The sequence below is a fragment of the Lynx canadensis genome, chromosome B2, assembly GCF_007474595.2.
Source record: "Lynx canadensis isolate LIC74 chromosome B2, mLynCan4.pri.v2, whole genome shotgun sequence".
Classification (NCBI taxonomy): Eukaryota; Metazoa; Chordata; class Mammalia; order Carnivora; family Felidae; genus Lynx; species Lynx canadensis.
In genome coordinates, this window is record NC_044307.1 from 124,067,005 (window position 1) to 124,081,024 (window position 14,020).

Below are 14,020 nucleotides of genomic sequence, written 5' to 3' on the forward strand. Positions count from 1 at the left end.
ACATGAAAAAGCCCATGTCTTTACCAAGAGTCCTGCTACCCAGAAAGAAGGGGATTTGGTAAGAAATAGTTGTTGGCAATAATTGGAAAATAAAAACATTCCATGTTTATTCTCAAATGAGACATCTTTACCATGCCAGTCATGGCCGTTATAACCAAAGGCAGAAATTATGTGTGAACATGATGCTTATTGCATCATTTTCTAGTGTCTGTGTGGTTCTGCCAGATGAGCCCCTCTTACCTTTTACACGGAGCCAAAGTGTGTGATTTCGGTAGAGAAGAGCCATGAAAATAATGTACTTTCTATTATGTTGGTCATTTCTATTCCTCCTGGTTATTACAAATGTCTGGAGGAAAAGAGATTAACTCTGAAATGTAGGTTTCTTCTATCACACATTTTCTTTTCTGTGTCTTTCACAAATACATCTTTGTTGTGCTGCCAGGGTGGAGGGAAGGTTTTCAGAATTATTTATCATTTTAGGAAGTAAGTGGATGTTTTCCATTTACATGAATATTTAGTCAGACTTGCTGACGAAACATTTTTGTTAACTTTTCCCAAAAGTTTGTTACATACTCTAAATTCATATTAGCTTTTACTTAGGTTCACTATCATTGATCAAGCATGTCTCTGCTCATTAATTATTTGTCCCATGTACCTATTAAGTTTAGAGTGGTTTAATGGGAATTCATTCCTCTAAAAATAAGACATTTAACAACTACCATTAATGAGCATTATTAGCTCCTCATTTACTAGTGACCCTGACTCATTCAAAGAGTAATTCATATTCAAGAAAGGATAAATGAACTAACTGAAAAAATTAACAACCTTATTGCATTAAGCAATTTACTTCCAATGACATTTCACTTTTTGTATTTAATAATTATCAAATCTTATCAGATGTTTATAATTTTGATCTATTTGATAATATTAATCATAATACTAGTACTACAAGAACTACTAATAAATAAATGATAGCACATTGTTGGGAAAAAGTAATCCCTAGAGTCATATGATTATAGGAAACTTCTTAAAATTTCAATTTATATACATAATTTTCTTATAGTGATGTATATAGTGATAAGGAAATCAATAAAATAATTCCAAGCATAAACATATATTACATTAAAACAAAACCCAGGGGAAAATAGTAGAATAGAATTATGAGTTCAAGGACAAAAAGAAATAATAAATTCTCTAACAGTTAAAGATGACCTTGTACAAACACTTTTTAAAAAGTGATAAAGGTAGTAAAAAGGTAGGCAGTCCCTATGAGATGGCCTGCAGTGATTCCTTCCTCCTGGTATTCACGGCCTGTGTAATCCTATCCCCTTGAGGATGCGCTTGGCCTACTGACTTGCTTGTAACAAGAGAATATAGCAGAAGTGATGGGATGCAGCTTCTAAGATTACATTACAAAAAGTGTGATTTCCATCTTGCTCATCCTCTTTTGTTTTCTTTCTCTCTCTTTCACACACACACACACACACACACACACACACGCACACACACATGCATGTGTCAGATAATGAATGGCCTTATGGAGGGCCCCATGTAACAAGGAACGGAGGGAGGAATGTTGCCATTGGCCAGCAAAGAACCTAGACCCTCAGTCCAACAGTCCGCAAGAAACTGACTCTCGCTAACAATTATGTGAGTGAACATGGAAGCAAACTCTACTTAGTCAAGTCCTCAGATGAGAATGAAGCCCTGGCCCTTGACTGCAGACTTGTAAGAGATTTAGAGTGACCTGACCTAGAGAAACTGTGAGAAAATTAATGGTTGTTTTCAACTGCTAAGTATAGGGACAATTTGTTACATGGCACTAGATAACTAATACAGTAGTTGTGTCAAATGGCTATTGTTTCTAGAACCCATTGGAGACATTTAAGAGTGACAAAATATTTTGAATTTAAAAAGGACACTATTGGGGCGCCTGGGTGGCTCAGTCAGTTGAGCGTCCAACTTCGGCTCAGGTCATGATCTCGCGGTCTGTGAATTCGAGCCCTGCGTCGGGCTCTGTGCAGACAGCTGGAAGCCTGGAGCCTGCTTCAGATTCTGTGTCTCCCTCTCTCTCTGCCCCTTCCCTGCTCATGCTCTGTCTCTCTCTCTCTCTTTGTCAAAAATAAATAAACATTAAAAAAAAAAGGACACTATTTTTCAATAATCATAACATTACATCATTTACAGCTATTTAAACTTATGAGAAAACATTTTAGAGAGCTTACAAGGTATGGGGGGCTTCATAATTTTTCTAAATCCTTTTGGAGAGTACATGAACAAAAGAATTAGCAAAGTCCTAACAGCATTGGGAAACCCTTATTCCTTATTGATAGTGAAAGAGGTTAAAGCAGAGAATTAAGAGTGAAATAGGAACGAGAGGATTAAATGTTCTGCTTTGAAGAAGTAAGTTTAGTATTTGAACAGAGTAGGAAAGTACAACAAAAATAAGGGCCTCCAGCAATTGAGAGCTTACAGTTACACATGTATCTAATTTAATCGTCACTACAACCTTTGAAGGAGATTTTATTATTGAGGGGGCCATACTCCATTTTATTATCATACCCTATCTCCTTTTGTTGAGTTGAGCTTACAGATGAAGCACCCATTTATTTATCTAGCCATTTATCCATTGGAGCCAATATCCATTTAAGGGATACATCCATCCATTTGTCCAATTTATCCAATACACAATTGAGGCACTGTGAGTACCTTTACAGCATCACATAAATATTAATCCTACCCAAGGGTTAAAAGAACACATAGATGTCAGATTCTCCTCATCACAAAACTAAAACGCACAAGGCCTAGGTCTACTCCTAAGACTCTGATTCCCAAGACCTGTGCTTTTAACAGCTCTGTCTTCCCAGAACATAAGGAAAATGATTCAATGGATTTTATACTGTTCAGATAATATCAATCACTCACAGATTTTTGTTTCTCCTTTTACATAGAAGCATAGTAAATATGTATCCTAGACTAAACACTCTAGTTAAGCTTCAAAAACTTTTTTGTTGTGCCAAAATATACATATCATAAAACTTACCATTTTAACCATTTTTAAAATAATTTTTCTTTTTTCTTTTTTTTCTTTTATTTTAATTTTTTTTTAAATTTACATCCAAATTAGTTAGCATATAGTGCAACAATGATTTCAGGAGTAGATTCCTTAGTGACCCTTACCATTTAGCCCATCCCCCCTCCCACAACCTCTCCAGTAACCCTCAGTTTGTTCTCCATATTTATGAGTCTCTTATGTTTTGTCCTCCTCCCTGTTTTGATATTATTTTTGTTTCCCTTCCCTTATGTTCATTTGTTTTGTCTCTTAAAGTCCTAATATGAGTAAATATGACATTTGTCTTTCTCTGACTAATTTCACTTAGCATAATACCCTCCACTTCCATCCACATAGTTGCAAATGGCAAGATTTCATTCTTTTTGATTGCTGAGTAATACTCCATTGTATATATATACCACATCTTCTTTATCCATTCATCCATCGATGGACATTTGGGCTCTTTCCATACTTTGGCTATTGTCGATAGTGCTGCTATAAACGTTGGGGTGCATGTGTCCCTTCAAAACAGCACACCTGTATCCTGTGGATAAATGCCTAGTAGTGCAATTACTGGGTCGTAAGGTAGTTCTCTTTTTAGTTTTTTGAGGAACCTCCATACTGTTTTCCAGAGTGGCTGCACCAGCTTGCATTCCCATTTAATTAATTTTTTTAATGTTTCTTTATTTTTGAGAGAGACAGACAGACCATGAGTGGGGGAGGGGCAGAGAGCTAGGGAGACACAGAATCTGAAGCAGGCTCCAGGCTTTGAGCTGTCAGCACAGAGCCTGAAATGGGGCTCAAACCCAGGAACTATGAGATCATGACCTGAGCTGAAGTTGGATGCTTAACCGACTGAGCCACCCAGGTGCCCCAAAAATTATATTTTTAAATTTTAAATATATAATTATAGAGCCTTACCCATGCCTGCCTACATTATTTTAATTAAATGGCCTTTCACAGATTGGCCAAGTTTAGATATTGTACAACTCTGAGGTTTAATGAATGTTTAGATGAAAACAGCTTCTAAGTTGAGAAAAAAACCAAGTACCCCCATATGATGAGGAGGACAGGACAAGCATATTATAATAAGAAAGGGGGCCCTTTGTAAGTGCAGCTGCTGCTGTATGTGCTGTAAGCACTCTGGAAATTGTCTCTCTACAGGGCTTTGAATTACTTAGTATTTTCCCTCTTTTTCAAGGCTTCTGCTAAGTTACCATAAGGGAATATTTTGTAGCCTTAAAAAAAGGAAGAAAATCTTATGATTTGTTACATTATCTAACTGAAATAAACTAGGCACAGAAAGATAAATACACATGATCTTGCTTATATGTAGAATCTAAAATAGTTGAACTCATAGAAGCAGAATAGATTGGTGGTTGCGGTTAAGGTGGGGAAAATGAGGAAATGTTGGTCAAAGGATACAAAGTTTCAATTATGCAAGAAAAATAAGTTCTGGAAATCTAATGTACAGCATGATGACTGGTAGTTAACAATATTGTGTTGTATACTTGAAATTGGGTAGATTTAAAATTTTTTTTTCAACATTTATTTATTTTTGGGACAGAGAGAGACAGAGCATGAACGGGGGAGGGGCAGAGAGAGAGGGAGACACAGAATCAGAAACAGGCTCCAGGCTCTGAGCCATCAGCCCAGAGCCCGATGCGGGGCTCGAACTCACGGACCGCGAGATCGTGACCTGGCTGAAGTCGGACGCTTAACCGACTGCACCACCCAGGCGCCCCAAAGAGGGTAGATTTTAAATGCTCTTACCACCTACCCTCATCTACCCCATACCCACACACAAGGTAACTATGTTAAGTTTGATTGTATTTATCCTTTCACAATATATACATATATCAAAGCATGTATAAATGTATACAGCATCTGTTTATCACTTACAGTCCAATAAAGCTAAAGAAAAGACTCATGCACAATAAGGTATGAATGATAGACAATAACTCTGTGCCTTAGTTCTCTTGGCTGTGCAGAACCTTAAGGACCAACTTTATAAAACTTATAAACTTGTTCAAATATTTTTCCTCCATAAACTCAGAAGTGTCTTGATTTCCTAAGTGGTCATTCAGAAATTAATATCAATAGCAGAGAACCAGTTTATAACCATATAATTTGTAACAACCTTGCATCCCTATAATTTCAGCCTAAAAACAAAGAGATTTAGAATTTTAGGCTGGCCTCTGCTGCAGAATTATGAATGTGCGATTCTTGTTTGGCTTTTGAAATATTTAGACTACTTTAATCTTGTTATAGTCTCCCTCCCCCCCCCCCCCCCCCGCTCCCCCGCAGCTAGAAATGATTGATGTAGTGGAAACTTCCCGTTTACATAGGAAGAAACAAAATTCCAGGGAAAGTACAGAACTGAGAAGTAAAAGGCAAATTGAAATTAAAATTCAGTATTCTTTGTTATATAGCCTACTTGCATTTAAGAGAAGAATTTTCAAGGAATCATGTACAAAATTCACTGGGAATAAATTTCTTGTACTGGAATTTCAGGCAGTCCTTAACTCAACTTCCACTGACACTTTTAGCAAACCTGGATTCCACTTGAATGGGGAGGGGTATGAAGAAAGGGAAGGGGTGGGATAGGAGAAGATAAGTATTTTACGTTTCCTATTCCACTTCTCCAATTCAACTTGAGTTGTCAACATTTATAGAAGGTTTGTTATGTATTGGGCATTCTTTAAGGTGCTGGAGATCAAGCAAATTAGGCCTGGATTTTATTTCAAAACACCCAAAATCCGGTATTGGAGTGAGGTTTGTTGATTGATTGATTGATTGATTGATAAAAATTTTTAAATGTTTTATTTTATTTTTGAGAGAGAGAGAGACAGCGCTAGTGGAGCATGGGCAGAGAGAGAGAGACACAGAATCCAAAGCAGGCTCCAGTCTCTGAGCTGTCAGCACAAAGCCCGACGCTGGGCTCGAACTCACAGAGGGCGAGATCGCGACCCGAGCCAAAGTCCGACGCTTAACTAACTGAGCCACCCAGGTGCCCCTTCATCATTCTTGAAAACCTCACTGGTGGGATGAAATATTTTTATAATATTATAGTCTTGTAATGCAAGGTAAGGAGTGGCTAATATCTCAGAGCCCCTGAGATTTTCTTCTGTGGTCAGGATCACCATAAACAGTTTACCCCAGCTGGAACCAGCCTCTGTCCTTCCCAGAGAGACCACACTATTTTTAGCTTACATTGGAAAAATCTTCTTGCACCACTCTTTGTCAAGGTTCCAGCTGCTTTGTGTTTGCTAATCTCTATTTAGCATTGCAAAAACTCCAGAATTTTCTCAGCTTACCCTTTACAATATTACAAAAAATACAGTGAGAGTTTAGGTTTGTATTATATTGCATTCACTCAATAGTATTTTTTGAATGCCTATTTCAGGTTCCTGGGATATAACAGTGAACATAACAGGCAACGATTCTTGCCCTTGTGGAATGTATACTCCAGTTAGTACGTATAATAAAAATCCGAAATTATTGAGGTTCAAAAAAGATAGTACATTTTTCTTGCCTGTAAAATAAGTCCGGATTTAGTTGGTCCAGGACTTGATTGGTGGCTTCATTGTCACCAAGGATCTAAACTCCTTCCCTGTTTCTCCTTTCTAATCCCCACCTCATAGCTAACACCTTCATGATTAGAAGAAAATGGCTGTTGTAATCCAGCCATCACATCCATATTCCAGGCAGCAGGAAGGAGGGGAATGCCTGATTGCTAATTAGCTGTTTTAAAACAGCTTTCCTCAAATCCTCACCTATTTATGTCCCCTTAGAGAAAGGATATCTACCAGGGAGGCTGGAAACTGTAACTTTAAACACGGGCACATATATGCAACCACCATTTTAGTAGTTTTATTACCAGGGAAGAAGGGGAAAATGGATACTGGATAGGCAACAGTCTTTGTCACAGATATCTTAATATTCAATATGAATTATGTATGCATGTATGTGTATCTATAAATAGATTATAGATTTATAAGGAGAAATTTCAGATTATCACATGGAGGAATTATATATATGCATACATATATATATATATGTAATATATACATGCATATGCATGTATATGCATGCATGCACACATGTATGCATGCATATACGTGCATATGCATGTATATATTACATATATATGTATGCATATATATGATAATTCCTCAATGTATATATATGCGTATATATGTATATATGTATGTATATATATGTGTATATATATGTGTGTGTGTGGGGTTTAAGCTTTTAAAAAAAATCATATATTAAACTTTTACCCATCTATAAATTTGTAGAGTGCTGAGCTGAGTATCCCACCTAGACAGTTATTATTTAAGGAGTATGGGTTATGGGCTGTCACCCATTTCATTTAGTAAAATGCACCATTCTTGGTTCTCAAAATAATCTGCAAATTCCTTAATGTATTTATAATTAAAATAAAAGAGATCTCCACTGATCTCCTAAATAAGAAAAAAAAAAAAAAAACCCTTCTCTGAGGGGTTCTATTTTGGGTTCAGGGAAGATAGTGTGTGTCCCTAAGTCCTTGGCCTCTTAGTGGTATGACTGGGCATGAAACTGTAGTCAGTTGTCCCCTGCCCCCCTCTTTGCCACGCCCTGAAGCCCCAGGAATGAACAAGGCCTGTGGCTCTAAAGCAGCAGGTGTAATGGGAAGAGCTCTGGGCACCTGATTAAGCTCAGTTCTGGCTGAGTTGTGAAGGAGCCGACTTCCTTTCTTTTGGCCTCAGTTTCCTGATTTGTAAAATGAAGTTGATTAAATCAGTGAGCGTCAGAGCAATTTATTTCACTGCTAGAGTAATCACTAACTTCTTGAAAGGTTTCTGAATTTGTACTGTCCCTGTCTTTTTTTTTTTTTTGTCTTAGAAATAATTTTGAGTGAAGATAGGCATATATATCAACAAAAGCAAAAGCACATTTTCTAGTTGTCCTGACAAAGAGGAAATTCCTTCAGTAGCGTATGCATCTACTCTGGCTGCCGTAACAAAATACCTATAGTTAGGTGGCTTAAACAACAGACATTGGTTTTCCCACAGTTCTGGAGGCTAGATATCCATGATGAAGGTGCCAGCAAATTCAGTTTCTGGGAGAGGTCTCTTTTTGTCTTGTGGACAGTCACCTTCTAGCTGTACCTTCACATGGCCTTTCTTCTGTGTATGCACAGGAAAGAGAGAAAAAGGTCTGGGGTCTCTTCCTCTTCTTATAAGGACTCCAGTCTTATTGGATTAGGGTCCCACCTTTATGAATTCATGTAATCTTAATTACCTCCCTAAAGGCTCTGTCTCCAAATATAGTCACGTTGGGGCTTGGGGTTTCCACATACAAGTTCAGGGAGAGAACATGACCCAGACAATCTATCACAAGTAATAACAGGAAGAGCGGTGTTCTACAATCATTTCTGTGTGATCGTGGTGACATAGGCAATAAACTACCTGTGTTGTATGTTAAAGTCTCAGATAGCTTCCTCATTTTTGGCCTAACTTATTCAAATTGTATAGCTTAGCTGACAATAAGACTGGATCATTTCTCCATGGCTCTTTCATTTTCCTCATTTAACTGCCTGAGAAAGAAAAGACCAGCTTCCTTTCAAAGGGTACACATTTATTTTAACATTTACTCTTCAGTGTCTATGTCTTCAGAGCAGAAGTCTACTACAAACAACATAATTATAATTAGTAACAACAAAAAAACACACCTTTGTCTTTCTATTTTAGGCATTTAATCAATTTTTTTTTCCAGTAAGCCCAGAGAGAAAAAAAATCTAAACTTCACTGCGTGCTTACTCTGTGTTGGACATAATACTGGACGCTTTGCATAATTTGCTAGTTAAATCCTCACAACGGCCCTAAAGACTATTACTATATCCACTTACAGAGAAGGAAATGAAAAGTAACTTGCCCACGGTTATATTCATAGTTAGTAATGGAGCCTGAACTTCAATCCCGATCTGCTTAGTGCCAAAGCCTGTTCTCAGCAATATTATTTTGGGTAAAGCTGAATATATATGATTCCAAGTAGATTAAGAATCCCCTCTATTGTTAAAAAGCATGAACTAGAACTATGTGTGGATATGGAATGATTTCCAAGATGTATTGTGGGGACTTTGAATTGATACTTGCATATGGTATAAAGTTAGAAGTTAATAAAAGTATAATAGTGACTAGTAAGTCTTGATTCCATCTTATTGCTTTAGGGTTTCCATTTTTCTTCCCAGTGGCAACCACTATTAGCAGTCTCCTTGTATTTTGTTCTAGAGATATTCTATGAATTTACAGGCAGGAGATAGACACGCATACACGTATTCTGAAAACACAAATGGTGGCTTATTATAAGCACTGTTCTGTATTCCCCCCCCCCCCCCCAGTAAACAATATATTCTCTCTGAGGAAAGAAATTGAAAAATTAAAGGGTCTGGAGTGAGAAGGAGACTCACTTGTCGCTGTGCACTCTATGAATAATTCTTTAACCATGTGCATGTGTTAATTTTTTTCAATTATAAAGTACACAGCAAGAAAACTTTTGCATATTCTTTTTTTTAATTTTTTTTATTTAAAAAAAATTTTTTTTAACGTTTTATTTATTTTTGAGACAGAGAGAGAGACAGAGCATGAACGGGGGAGGGGCAGAGAGAGAGGGAGACACAGAATCGGAAGCAGGCTCCAGGCTCTGAGCCATCAGCCCAGAGCCCGACGCGGGGCTCGAACTCACGGACCGCGAGATCGTGACCTGAGCTGAAGTCAGACGCTTAACCGACTGAGCCACCCAGGCGCCCCAGCTTTTGCATATTCTTAATCTTTGGACGAAGATCTTAAAAACAAGTGGTGAAATTTTAAAGAAAACCAATTTGTTGTCCTTTTACTTCTTTTAATTTTGTGGCACCATTAACTTTCTTGTTGAGGAGCATGATTTTCAGCAATATTTACTTTCTGAATTAAGCTTTGGTTTGTGATGCTACCGAAACTCACTACGAAAAGGAAATGTTGTTGTGTGTGAAATACAGAATCCAGGTTTTGGGATAAAGCCTGGCCACCCTCTGGTGGTCTTAGTTTGAATAAAAATAGCTTTCAACTATAATAACTTTTCTTTATAGCAAGTCTTAAAGTCATGATATTAAGAGATAAAAAGGATCAGAATCTATCATACTTACTTTACAGATGAGAAAATAGAGTACCAAAGTGGTAAAGCAATATGCCTCAAAACATAAAGCAGAGTCCTGACATTCAGTCCACTGCTTTCTGCGTTAAAAAAAATAACCTTAAGACTGGGGCGCCTGGGTGGCTCAGTTGGTTAAGTGTCCAACTTCGGCTCAGGTCACCATCTTGTGGTTTGTGAGTTTGAGCCCCGTGTAGGGCTCTGAGCTGTCAGCACTGGAGCCTGCTTCAGATTCTGTCTCCCTCTCTTTCTGCCCCTCCCCCGATTTCTCTCTCTCTCTCTGTCTCTTATTCTTTCTCTCTTTGAAAAATAAAAAGCATTAAAAATTTTTAAAATACCTTAATAATTACCTTACAAATATTTTATTCACTAAATTTGTAACAAAAAAGATATGACCTGTATAACAAGAAAACAAGAAAAGCAATTATAATTCTTGCAAATTATATTAAATGCAAGCTCCTTTCAAATTTGGAAGTTAAATTTTAGAGATGAGTTAGAATTTCTGAAAGAAGTCAAGTTTTAGAGATGAGTTAGGATTTCTGGAAGAAGTCAACCTTAATGGAGAATTTGAGAGAGGACAGAGAGTTGGCTTGTGGGATAAGAAGGTAAAGATTTTTCTTGCGTAGGGGCAGCATTAAAGAACACCCAGAAATGTCAGTGGGTGTAGGGAACAAAAGAATCTTTCAGAAGAAATCTGTAGGCAATGCACGTTAGTGAGATGAGGAAGGGGAGATTTTTCTTTGTTATCTTCTTGGAAGTTTTCTCTTTGAAGGATAGTCAAGAAAAAACCAAATTCTAAAACTTTTCAATTTATTTAAGAACATTAACTACTCTTAAGGTTTGTTTTTAATGCAGCAGACTTTTTTTTTATTAAGACCATTTTTTAAGAGCAGTTTTAGGTTTGCAGAAAAATTGAGGGGAAGGTACAGATCCCATACCTACCCTGTCCCCACACATGCATAACCTCCCCCATTATCACCTGCCCCCACCAGAGTGGTACATTTGTTACAATTGATGAACCTACATTGACACATCATAATCACCCAAAGTTATAGCTTACATTAGGACTCATTCTTGGTGTCGTACATTCTATGGGTTTAGTCAAATGTATAAATGACATGTATCCATCATTCTGGTATACTGAATATTTTCACTGCCCTAAAATCCTTTGTGCTCTGCCTATTCATCTCTCCCAACCCCCACCATCCCCACCACCACCACCATTCAATCCCAGGCAACCACTGGTCTTTTTACTTTCTCCGTAATTTTGCCTTTTCCAGAAGGTCATATAGTTCAAATCATACAGTATGTAGCCTTTTCAGATTGACTTTTGTCACTTGGTAATACGCATTTAGTTTCTTCCGTGTCTTTTCATGTCTTGATAGCTCTTTCTTTTTAGTTCTGAATTATATCCCATTGTCTGGCTGTACCACAGTTTATCCATTCACCTTCTGAAGGACATCTTGCTTCCAAGTTTCGGCAGTTATGAATAAAGCTGCTATAAACATCCATATGCAGGTTTTTGTGTGGACATAAGTTTTCAACTCCTGTGGGTAAGTACCAGGAAGCAAGATTGCTGGATCATATGGTGAGTGTATGTTTGATTTTATAAGAAGTCACCAACTGTCTTCCAAAGTGGCTCCACCAGTTGCTATCCCACCAGCAATGAATTAAGATTTCTTGTTGTTCCCTATTCTCCCCAGCATGTGGTGGTGTAGGTGTTCCAGATTTTGGCCATTTTAATAGGTGTGTGATGATACCCCAGTTCTCCTAAACAATTCTCTCAGTCATGTGGTTTCTAGATCCCTCACTGTTGTGCTTGCCCTTCATAGAAAGCTCTATTTATGAGGAAACTGAGGCTCAAAGAGAGAAATTATTTGCTGAAAGTCATATAGTCAGCAACACTAGAGCTGAAATTTCTATTCATCATTACTTATAGTGAATTGACTCATAATATAGTGACTTCTTTTTTACTGTGAATAATACTGTATTACAAACTATAATAAAGAAAGGAAAGGCAAGGAAAAGAAAGGAAAAGAAAGGAAAAGAAAAGAAAAGAAAAGAAGAGAAAAGAAAAGAAAAGAAAAAAGAAATTCAAACAACACCATAGCAAGTGCAAAGACCCTGAGGCTGGAGACGGATTGGGTGTTTGAGGAACAGCACAGCAAAGAAACAAACAAAAGAAAAAATACTGTATTAGAAAATATCAAGGATCTCAGGGACTCTGAGAAAAAAGCCAGACAACTTCTAAGATTTCATTTTTCAGGTGAAAGCATTCCTGCCTTTCTGACTAAGAGGACTGAACAGGTTTGAAGGAGGCCAGTATTGTTTTTATTTCTTAGTCAATGAAAATGAAATGATAGCTTGAAGAATATGCTGTCTTCCAGAGCTAAGAAATTCAAGGCACATAATGAGCATACTAGATTTTTAATGTCTGATGTTCAGATTTAAGATGATCATACATATTCCCTATATACCTGGCAACTTGTTTCTCTAGCTAAACTTCTCTTTCTTAAGAATATATAAACAACATGGGGCACCTGGGTGACTCTGTAGGTTAAGCATTGGATTCTTGATTTCGCCTCAAGGTCACGATCTCACAATTGTGAGTTTGAGCCCTGCATAGGGCTCTGTGCTACTAACACAGAGCCTACTGGGGATTCTCTCTCTCCCTGTCTCTCTGCCTCTCCCCTGCTTGTGCACTCTCTCTCTCTCTCTCTCTCTCTCTCTCTCTCTCTCTCAAAATAAATAAATAAAAAGTAAAAATCCAAATATATACACAACATACATAGTTCACAGAAATACCTTGGTACTCTATTGCATATTTATTCAAAAGTGAAATATATGTACTGATCTTAGAGGTTTGTGCTTATTGTAAATGGTAAGATTTATGAATTGCTGAGTAAACCTTACCAAGAATCCTAGAAATGAGTGATCCTGCTTTGATTTCTCTCTCGGGTCATTACTAGGTCACTGTAGTCAGAATCTTTACACTGCTTAGTCATGATGGGAATTATAGTTGACCTGGATTTCCCCATTGACTTTTCTGCTTGATGACCTCTGAAGTATAGTGTCAGCTCTGTTTCACTCTCGACTTCAGTAGCAGGAAACTTCTGCTTTTTTTCCCAAACATACTCCCTCAAACTTATACAAGTCAGAAGTCACAGTAAAATCACACAACAGATGTTTCTGGCATATGATTCACCAATAGAGACTCTGTGGGCACCTGTCTAGAATTTTTCACCCGCTCCCAGGTACCACTTAACACATTAGAACCATTTCCTACTAATTCAAACTATTTAGACAAGAACAATCTGAATGAGTAAAATCTTTAGTCATATACTTAAGAAAACCTTTCCATTGTAATAATTTTATACTTATAGAAATATTACAAGAATAATTCATAAAATTCCCATATATCTCTTGCCAAGATTCCCAAGTCCTTTACATTTTTACCATATTTGTTTTATCAATCTATTTGTACATGTCCATATTCCTTTTTTTTTTCTGAACCATTTGAAAGGTCATTCTTTTATAATTCCCTTTACCTTACATTATTTCCTATGTATTTCCTAAGAATAAGGGCATTTTTGTACATAACCACAGCATAGTCATAAAATTTGAGACACTTAAATTTTGCACTTAATTTTATCCAATCAACCATTCATATGTTTTCAGTGATCCCAATGTGTGTATAACAGCCAGCAACTCTATGCCTTGCAACTCTTCTTGGGCTTGGTAAACTCCTGTTGCAGAACCTTAAAGATCAACCCATTTAAAACCTACAAACCT